The sequence below is a fragment of the Triticum aestivum genome, chromosome 7D, assembly GCF_018294505.1.
Source record: "Triticum aestivum cultivar Chinese Spring chromosome 7D, IWGSC CS RefSeq v2.1, whole genome shotgun sequence".
Taxonomy (NCBI): domain Eukaryota; kingdom Viridiplantae; phylum Streptophyta; class Magnoliopsida; order Poales; family Poaceae; genus Triticum; species Triticum aestivum.
In genome coordinates this window covers 544,650,019-544,661,024 of record NC_057814.1, presented here as the reverse complement: position 1 = coordinate 544,661,024, position 11,006 = coordinate 544,650,019, and the positions used below count along the sequence as shown (strand labels likewise).

The following is an 11,006-nucleotide window of genomic DNA, read 5'->3' as shown; positions in this document are numbered from 1 at the left end:
AAAGTAGAGCCTTTGATAGGGAAAGTTTATATGTGTAGGCAACTCTGGAAAATCGAGACATGCCATCACGGTCTATTAGCTGAAGCAATAGCTCTCTGAGATGGCTATGAGGTTACATCAGCTGAAGCAATAACTCTTCGACACGGCATAATACTTGCTGGGGGTGCCAGTTGTAACAAGCTAATGATTAATTCAGGAATCTGGAACTGATAAATTCAATGAACAATGGAGGGAGATCAGTTGGACCTGTAGCTGTGATTGTGGATGATTGCTTAAATTTGGCTTGTGATTTCCCTAGTACTGCTTTTGTGCATTGTTTTAGAAAATATAATGGGGTTGCTGATGAACTACCACAGATGGCCAAGGGCCCATATTGTAATAGCTTCCTTCATGAGCCTCCTGTTGAGCTCGTTACTCTCTTACTAGATGATGTAACTCTAATTGAAGTTCAATAAAGAGAGGGCCTTTTATCAAGAAAAAAAGAATGGCGACTAATTTGCGTTTTGTTGATTTATCTGTATGGTGGTTGTCTGAATCATTCGTTGCTGCAGAGGACGTATGTAACTAAAGAAAAGGTTAAGCTTAATTTGTGTTTGTTGACTTAATTCTCCCTTGTTAAGTGCAGAACGATTGAACATATTTTTTATTTTTAGAAGAAAAAGAAAAGGTGGTACATGTGTCTGAAATGATCTACAGGATGTTGTTAAAGTTAATTTCCCTGATGATAGTCAACGACCAAACTTTGATCCAGCGCGATTGGGCTGGTGTGGTGGTTGATGTTGCATTCACGAGAAAGATCTAATTACCAGCTTGCTCGATTCAAGATCTTCATTATTAGATAGACAATCCTTAGTGACTTCTGGATATTGTGAAATTCATTGGGCCGCCTGCACATAAGCTTTAAGAACATAGGGAAACTATGCATCCAGATATATGAACATGTTGGGCTACTATTTTTTGATCAATGAATTATGGAAATAGAATATCAAGGTTCTAAATGCCATGCAATATACAATACGATTGACAATTTTGTGTGCTATCCTAGAATATGTGCGGAATGAGGGTATAGAAGGATATCAGACACATCTAAACGACATGAAACCCATGAGTTAGAAGAGTATGAAATCGACGATGGAAATATTCTGGACTAGAAGATGGGGTGTATAAAACAGGAGACTTATAATTAAAACCCGATGTGCTTGCAAATTTAACGTACCTTGATGTAGTCAAACGACCAAAACCCACATGTGCCTTAATTTATGGAAGGTGTTATTAGTTGGGGATACTCCCTGTTGATGGCCCTTGGTTAGGCACTGGTACTTGTGAGTTGTGTTGAGATTTTCCCCGAAGAGGAAGGTGAAGCAATATATTAGCGGATAAGTATTTCCCTCAATGAGAACCAAGGTTAACGAACTAATAGGAGAACCACGCAAATTCTCAACAATAGCACCTACACACACAAAAGCATATACTTGCAACCAATGCGGGCAAGAGGGTTGTCAATTCCCTTGAACTCGTTACTTGCAAGGATTAATTCTGATAGTGGTAGATAGATAAAAAGAAAAGTAAAATAAAAAGAGTAAAATTGCAGCAAGGTATTTTTAGTTTTAGTAATATGATTAAGAAAGACCGGGGGGGCATAGTTTTCACTAGAGGCTTCTCTTTCCAAACAATAGCATACGGTGGATAGACAAATTACTGTTGGCAATTAATAGAAAAGCGCATAGTTATGACGTTATTTAAGGCATTGATCACATATATGGGCTTCACGTCGGTGACAAGTATACCGACTCTTACCTGCATCTACTACTATTACTCCATCAATCGACCGCTATCCAGCATGCATCTATGGTGTTAAGTTCATGACAAACAAAGTAACGCTTTAACCAAGATGACATGATGTAGACAAAGTAAACTCAAGCAATATGATTAAACCCCGTCGTTTTATATTTAATGATAACAATACACATATATTCCTCGCTACCCCTTCTGTCATGAGGTGAGGACACCACAAGATTGAAGCCATTACAAAGCACCTCTTCCACTGAAGACAAATCAATCTAGTTGGCAAAACAAAATAGGATAGATCGAAGAGAAATACAAAGCTATTATAATCACGCATAATAAAGTTCAGAAAAGACTCAATTACTTGAATAATCTGATCATAAACCCACAATTCATTCGATCCCAACAAGCACACCGCAAAAGAAGATTACATCAGATAGAACTACAAGAAGATCGAGGAGAATATTGTATTGAAGATCAAAGAGAAAGAAGAAGCCACCTAGATACTATCTAGGGACCCGTAGGTCTATGGTGAACTACTCACACACATGGTAGCACAACAAGGTTGAGGTAGAAGCCCTCTGTGATCGATTCCCCCTCCGGCAGAGTATCGGAAAAGGCCTCCAGATGGGATCGCGGAAGAACATAGACTTGCGGCGGCGGAAAAATTGTTTTGGGTGGCTCTCTGGGGGTTTCCCAATATTTGAAAATTTATAGAAGTGGAATTAGGCCAGACGAAGCCACGTGGGGCCCACAAAGTAACAGGGCGCCCTGTTGCCTTGTCGTCTCCTTGTTTGCCGTCTGGTCTTCTCCCGAAGGTTCTAGGGTCTCTTTTGTCCAAAAAAATTGAATATTTTTCATAGCATTTGGACTCCGTTTGGTACTAATTTTCTGGAAAGCCAAAAACAAGCAGAAAACAGAAATGGCACCAGGCACTGGGTTAATAGGTTAGTCCCCAAAAATGATATAAATTTGCACAATAAAACATATAAAGTATCCAAGATTGATAATATAATAGCATGAAACAATAAAAAATTATTGATACATTGGAGATGTATCAGACACGCTTGATGGATGGGCATTGGGCATTGAACATAGGCTAGAACACATGTAGATGGACAAAGCCACTTGGTCTCGATCGACTATGATGTGAGCCATACCTCGAGTAATAACCAAGGAGGTTGATATGTACAAAAAGCACCCACTGTATATAAATACATAATCAATGAATGAATATGAGAAAATTAGCTCAAACTACACTACTTATAAAATACTGGTTCGTAGATGAATTTAAAACAACACACAATTCTCTAACTTGCATCTCCATAATATGAATAATGTCTTGGATCTCTAATGTTGTGAAACCACAATCTTTATCTCCCATGAACTGCGCCAAGTTGTCAAGTTGTCCTGCAAGTGTAATCCAAGTTAATGTAGATAGGTACTCCTTGGCAACTCCCACCTAGAACATTAGTTTTATTCACAATATTTAACATTAGGTGATGCGCAGGGAGAACGATCACTACCTTACTGTTTTACCTTCAAAAAATTTGGTAAGGAAAAATATCCATAAATAAAAGCTAAGAAATAGTAGGAGGAAAATTGATTACAATGCAAACGGGTTCCGATATCACAGAACATTTTGCAGAGTATTAGCAGACTGAAGCACAAGATTTACTTTTGACTAACTCTGCATGATAGAATTAATAGTCAATGTTCAAAAGAAAAGATTTTTTCACGAATTACTACAATTACCCTTGCTATAACAATGCCACTAAAGAAACTTTAATGCATTTGTTATGCCGTAGAGGTTGATTGGGCACCCTAATTATAAATAGAAAGGGGGCCCTTCGTTTGTGAAGACACTTTAATAACAATCAATATGCTTCCCAAGGCCTTCAACATGGAAAATTTGTATGGTCCAGGGCTTAAAAAAATAGGCCATCACAATGAGAACTTCATTGGTGGGTAGGATAAAACTAATAACCGAACAGATAAACATAGCAGATGGATTTATTTTCAAATTGTCTATGGTTTCTCCCTATGGCTTACATTTTTTCCCTAAGACAGTTGTAAACCACATCTCTCTTATTTGTTCTCCTTATCCACATCACGCGGCGGCTGGTCTGGCTCCACCACATCCAACAAAAGAATCCCCCCCCTCTTCAGATTGTGTCCCTCACATGCCACGTGATTCCTCAAAATATCCTCATGCGGATCCATCTCACCACGGAAAGAGAAGGCCTCCTAGTACCGCCACCCCGAGTAGGGGAACATAGCTAGGGTCATGCCCCCGTCGAGGAGAAGGGGGCCACACAGACATGCCCACTAGCTTGACCCCGAGGGCAATTTTCGATGCAAACCCAACTAGAACAGAGCTTATTCTAGTTGGTCTTAGATATAAATGCATGAAAATATAATTGATTTAATTATTAACACGGACAACTGATCACATTGATAGTTAAGACAGTCATCTCAAACATAGCCGGCAAAATCGGAAAATCTTTGAACTGTTGTACCATTAAAAAATATTTCTACCTGTCAACCCAAACACGAAATAACACAATGCCATGCAATCCAGAACAGATCTCATAGATGAAGGAAATACAACTATCAACTTTTTATTTTCTATGTACCGAGTTTTTAACTAAAAGGTCGCAAAGCTACCGGGAAAGTGGGGAATGCTCAAAGTAGCGATTAGGGTACGTGATACTCTAGGGAGGACACTCCTGAGGGTCAATAGAACTTCCAACAAACGAATTAGTCATTGCAGATCTGCAGGTCACACTTCAAAATCATCACAGGGGTCTTGTGTTCAACGATAATGTCCTGTGATAGGACTGGCAATATTCTTGGTTGCAACAAATTAATTTTCCTGCTACCTCCTAGTCCTATGTATTCTTGCGGTCTCGGCATGTCAAACTTTGCATCAACTTCCATGAATGCCTTTCCCCACGCTTGCGCAACAAACAACGTAGAACACTTTCCTTATTCTTGTGAACAACTAGTGTCGATTATTTATCAACGAGTGGCGAGGGAGAGGGTGCATAAATGCAACACAAGTGCCTTCACCAACTGAATAATTGTTGTACAAATCAATGCTGCCCGCTAGATGATGGCCTTTCGATGAATTTAAAGTAGTATAGTCTCTTGTTCTTTTATTACAGATGAAAGCAGTAGAGTTGTATTAACTAGACTCTAATAACATTTTAAGTTTCAGTCTTTTTTACATGTCCAATTGTGTTTTTTTGTTAAATTTCTGCCAGCTTTGTGATTTGAGTTACTTTTCTTAAGTTTCATATACTTTTCTGAACTTCTAGTCACCCTTTTATTTTTACTTCACTAGTTTTGCATTTGTTACTAATACAATTTTTTTTGAGGAATTGCAACTTGTCCTCGCTGCAATTGCACTTCACCTTTTTTCAAGATTTGTTTTTGTCTACTTTTTGCTGCAGTTGCACCTAAGTTTGGTACGTGCTCAAACGACCTCATAGTAGTGATCAAAATAGGTGAGTCATCAAGAGGACGCTCCTGGGGTCGCACCTCCAGCTTAATGATATTTTTCTTTCTAACTGAGCTAACCACTTCTCCGTTAAAAGCATAACAAAAAGACATAGTACTGAGATTATAGGAGACGAGTATGAAGGGAAAGCAAGTTCAAGCATTACCAGGAAACCCACTACTAAAGCTCATCAGGAAAATGTCCTCAAACCTCAAGCTTAATAACAATATCAAATGAGATACTAGGGCATACTCAAACATACTCAAAGTAGTGATCAACTAACTATAGACCTGCAGTTCACAGTTCGTCAACCAGCATCTCCTGCATTGATTGCAGTCCAAAACCCATCATTGTTGTGACAGTTCTTTCTGTTGTGCACAAATTAAGTTTACCTCCTACTCCTATGTATTCTTGTGTCTCAACATGTCAAACCTTGCATTAATTTCCATCGATAACTTCCCCATGCTTGCACTAGCATAGTAGGCAACATAGAATACTTTCTTCTTCTTATGGATTCTGGAGCACTAGAAGTGTCGATTATTTATCAGCTGGGGCATGAGGGAGAGTGTTCATAAATGCAACATATGTGCCTTCACCCAACAGAATAACAGTCGTACAAATGCAATGATGGTGTACAAAAAATTAACCCTTATTAGCTATATTGTACATGATGGTTGATTGATGAATTTAAAGCACCACGGACTTGTATTAACTAGATTCTCATTACTTTAAAAGTAGTACTAAAACGCATGCACTGTTTTCTTTTTTCAATCCTTTTTGTGTGTGCAAGTGGGTTTCAGTCATCTTTGGTGATTTCAATTACTTTTGTACGTTGCAGTCCCTTTTCAGAATTTTTAGCCACCATTTTCTTGTTACTTTGCTAGTTCTGTATTTGTTCCAGTTACCTTTTTCCTTTTGTGCAATTGCACCTTGTCCTCGCTATAATTGCACTTGCACTCTTATTTGGCATTTGTTTTTGTTTTGTTTTTGTTGCAATTGCACCATAATTATTGTGTGTAGTTGGACCTTTAGTTGATGCAATTGCATAATTCTTCATGAAACTGCACTTTAAATGATGGGGCATACCAGTGATACTGCGTTATAGATACTCCCTGGAAAAATTCACAATTTCAAGCAACACAAATCATTGCAGTTGTTCTTGCCTAGATTCTCTTAACATACAATGAATTTAAGTTTAAAGGTTTGACATTTGTGCATCAAACTATTAATAAATGAAATACATGTACACAAACCAAAGGGAACAAGTTGCTCTTATCATTAAGGCACACATATACATCAGTATCTCACCTTAACATAGTTTTGGTGTATTTATGTGTTCTTGTCATTCCAACATGTCAAAAAGTTGCATTGCCAATCAATGCTTGTGTAATTAAGCAACACAAGTGGTAATCTAGTACCTTACAACTTTGTCTTTTTTTCTAAACTTTGCACTGTTGGAAGTGCCGACCATATATTTATCAACCCAAAGACAAGGACGTCGGGCGTATGTGAAACATAGCAACTGAACCACCATTATAGAACTTCAGTGAATGATGATTTCCTTTAGCATGATGAATGTAAAATGAATAAAATGGCTCTAGGTTATCAGGTAGAACAAAAAGTTTATTTTTTGGAGAGGATTCACCATTTTTTTTCTAAAATGCCACCAAGAGTAAATTAGAGCCGCAATCTGGACAAAACATTTTTGCCACTTTAACTTGGTCTCCTCGGAATAGTCTCACTACTACTATTTGGAAAAGGGATCCCCATATATAGACCTTTTCCAAAAAAAACATTACTTTATTTCTAGGGATCTGAGTAGATATATGCAAAAATGGTGAGCGTATCATAATTAGTGATTGCATAGTTACATGGGTTAATCTCCACAATGGGGGTGATCCATACAAGGAAAGTCTATCAATTGAGACCATATCATTTCCACTACACTAATGTGTGTGTTCTTCCGGCTAATGGTGTACGCGCGTACATGGCGGTTATTGGCCGCTCCAGTGAGAGAGATAAAGGCAGCAGGTTGTTGTTCACCCACTATGCTATTTTACTTTACAATTATATCACCATTGTGGTGTAGCCACATCTCACACTGATGAATTGATGATACCTGCCAAATTTTGTATAGGCGGCAAACACCAATTTCCTGTTACCTCATACTCCAAGTATTATCCTCACTTAACTGGTAAAAACTTGCACAAATTTCCATGGATGTCTTTCATGTGCTTGCATAGCTAGTAAAAACCTACAATTTTCTTCTTACTATTTATCACCCAGAGATGATATTCTGGTTGCATAAGTGCTATACACAAGTGCCTCACCAACTGAAGATGTCAAAAATACAGTAAATCGCCTTGTGGAAAACAAAAAAATGATATTGCAGATGAGGACTAATGGACGAATTTGAAACTCCATGACCTTGTCCTTTTATTTCCAAACGACCCATGTCCAGATTACATTTTTATTGGTAATAAAGGAGCAAAACATGGTTCAAGTGAGAAGAAAAAGACTAGAACTAGTTAGCAGTTAAGGATGCACAAAGCTAGCCTGAGCACCTAGGACACAGTAGCAACAACGAACAACCATAACCGAGTACTTTTTTTTGACCGATTATACTCCAGCACATTTACAGCCAAACTTCCCCTCTAAGGGACCAATGATCATCACGGTCCAAAAATGGATATAAACCCCATGAAAACATCAGCTTAAGCATCGACCAGGAAATTATCTCTTTCAAGCATCACTTGTTGGACCATCCTAAACATCTTCATCTTCATAACTAATGCATTGTCTCCTGTGTCCAGGTGGACCGTCCAATCAGCGTGTGGGCTAAGATCTTTCCGTTTTAGGCTTGCGCATGCGGCTCTATTCTCTTGCACATCTCTGTTAGCTTCAGTCTCAGAATAGGGTTGCGGATTGTCTGACAAGGTATAGTCACTCCGAAAGAGTCATGACTGTGTCGCTTGATTGATGGAGGGCCCCTATGTATTGAGAATCTCTTGCCTCTAGACTGTAACTTTATCATTATGGAATAAACTACTAGTTATTGAATCATAGATGGGATTTGGGCCCATATGACCAATGATGCATGCTAATCTCTAAGGCCAATGTAGGTGTATGGTAAGTGATGGTAAGTTTAGTACCACCTCACAAGTTGAGGAGAGTTGAGACCCCTTTATAAGGGTTGCTCTATCACATACCATTGAGAGCTTGAGAAGAGGAGTGTACACGCGCACTTCTCCTTCTCTGCCGCCTCCCTCGATTTCCCACCCGCGCACACATGTTGTGTTTTGTGAATGAGCCGAGCCGAGCTCAGATATATGCTTGCGCTTAATGATTAATTAATCCGGAATTAATTAATGAGTCGCTAGCCACTGTCCGAGACGTTGGACCGTGGTCTTCCCAGGATACATTGAATCCATTCTCGGGGTGCGACGACTCTCTTCCCGGGGTGTGACGACTCCCTTCCCGGGTTGTACCGACTCTTGACTCCTTACTTGGCGGCCTATATATTGGAGGTGTTGGCCATTGCAGCCGACACACTCGCTCCCTCCTCGCGGAACCCTAGCCTTCATCTATTGTTCCTCTTAACGTGGTGCCCCCCCCCCCCCCCCGATCCCATCCTGTCGGCCGAGTGCATGGCCGCCGGACAGTGAGCAGGTCTCTGGAACCCTGTCCTTTGAGATCCTACATCGGGAGAAAGGTGATAAGATTTTTGGGGAGCATCTCGGCGCGACTGTTCCCGATCCGTCCCCATCTCCATCCTCTGCTTCGACTACTTCCCCGACTACGACCCATGGCCGAAGACGACGCTGCCAAGAAGAAGGTTGCGGAAGAGGCCGAAGCCGCTGCGTCCGCTTCAGCCTTCTCATGCCCTACCGGAGGGTATGATTTGTTCACCCCCTACTTGCTCATTCATGTGCTAGCCACAAATGCACTGTAAATAGATGTTTCGGTTCTATGCTATATACGTGCTCAAATGTTTAGGTATCGGTATGAGTTACATATTGTGAATGCTATGTTTACTGTTTACTCGTGGATTAGATTAATCGAAGAAGTGCTAATATATATAGCACTGTTGATCCGCAAAAAGAAAATTTTATGCTTTGGCCGGATATATTCATGAACGTCGGCATCCTTCTCGGCTACACGTTGTCCTACTCCTTGGCCGGCCTGCCCGGTGCACCTCGGCTGACGCGTCATGTACGTCACCGGGGGGGGGGGGGGGGGGGGGGGGGGGGGGGGTGCTTCTAGAGTGTCAAGAAGCAACGTCTACACAAAAACAGGCTACATTTACATATATAGCCACCGGCATTCACTTTCTTCTGAGATTGCTGGACATAATTGAGAGACTAGTAACAGTTAAGATTATTTCAATTTCAGAAACCTAAACACACAGGAAATCCAAAGGTTATGAACAAAGGTTGCAGACGTGGGCTAAGGACGTATCCCACTGAACACACTCCTTTGACGCAAATATTAAGAAGAAGAAAAGCTAAGCAAAAATATCTATGGGGTGCTTCTACAGTCTGAATAAGCAAAGTCTAAAGAAAACTAGCCCCTCACATGTTGGCTTTTGCCTCCAGCGTTCACTTTCTTCTGAGATCATGTCAATTTTGAAAACCTAAACACACCGAAAATATTCTAAGCCTATGAACAGAGGTTACACAAGTGGTCACGGACGTGTCGCACTAAACACACTCCTACAGTATATATCATGACACAAAAACTAAGAGAAAAAAAAGGCTAAACAAAAATATCTATGCTAGCTAGCTTCCAGGGGGCTACTGTCTCTGCATCCTGAGCTCCTTGCGGAAGTTGCCGATGAACCTCTCCGTGTTGGCGAACAGCTCCTGCCGACTCATCGTCACGTCGCCGTCCAAGTCGACCTCAAAATCATCCTGCTCCTCTTGCTGTCCCTTTTCCTCTCCGCCGGCCTGGCTGCCGTTCAGCGCGCTGAGGAAGAAGATGCTCGCCGTCGACGGGCACTTCTTCAGCACCTTCAGCACCACCACCTTGGTCTTGATCTTCAGCTCCGATTATATTACTCGCCACAAAGGCAGGAACCACCACACGATCATCATCAACAACCGCTGTCCGGTCGTCGGGACGGCCTGATCCAGCCCTCTGGAACGGCGAGGCCGCGACGCCGACAGGCGCGACAGCCTGACCGGTGCTCGAGGACTCGTCGGCAATGGAAGCTGTGCTGCCGACGAAGGCCTGGATGCCCAGCGCGAGGACGATGCCGTTGAAGAGGAGGTAGCCGTAGGCGACCCTGAGGAAGGCGGGCAGCAGCAGCGCGAGGAGGATGAGGGCGAGGAGGGAGCCTAGCTTGGCCACCTGGGAGAGCAGTTCTGCCGGTGGGAGCGTGAGCTTGACCGCCATTAATCGATGAGCTTCGCTGACTTGCCGATATAACTAGCGAGTGGTTCAGGTCTATTGTCTGGATTGTCGAGCTAGGATACTATCGGTCTAGCCCGCTGGTCCAGTATATATATATATATATATATATATATATATATATATATATATATATATATATATATTATATATATATATATATATATATATATATATATATATATATATATATATATATATATATATATATATATATATATATATATATATATAGACAAAATTCAGATATTTGCTGGCAGTAATTAATTAAAAAAATCAGATATTTTCTTGCTGGCTAGGAAAAAGAAAC

At 40.8% G+C, this 11,006-nt stretch overlaps 1 pseudogene; it reads right to left on the bottom strand.

Moving 5' to 3' along the window:
* Nucleotides 1-9,821: 9,821 nt before the first annotated feature.
* On the bottom strand, nt 9,822-10,735 carry LOC123171582 (uncharacterized; annotated as a pseudogene).
* Nucleotides 10,736-11,006: the final 271 nt, after the last annotated feature.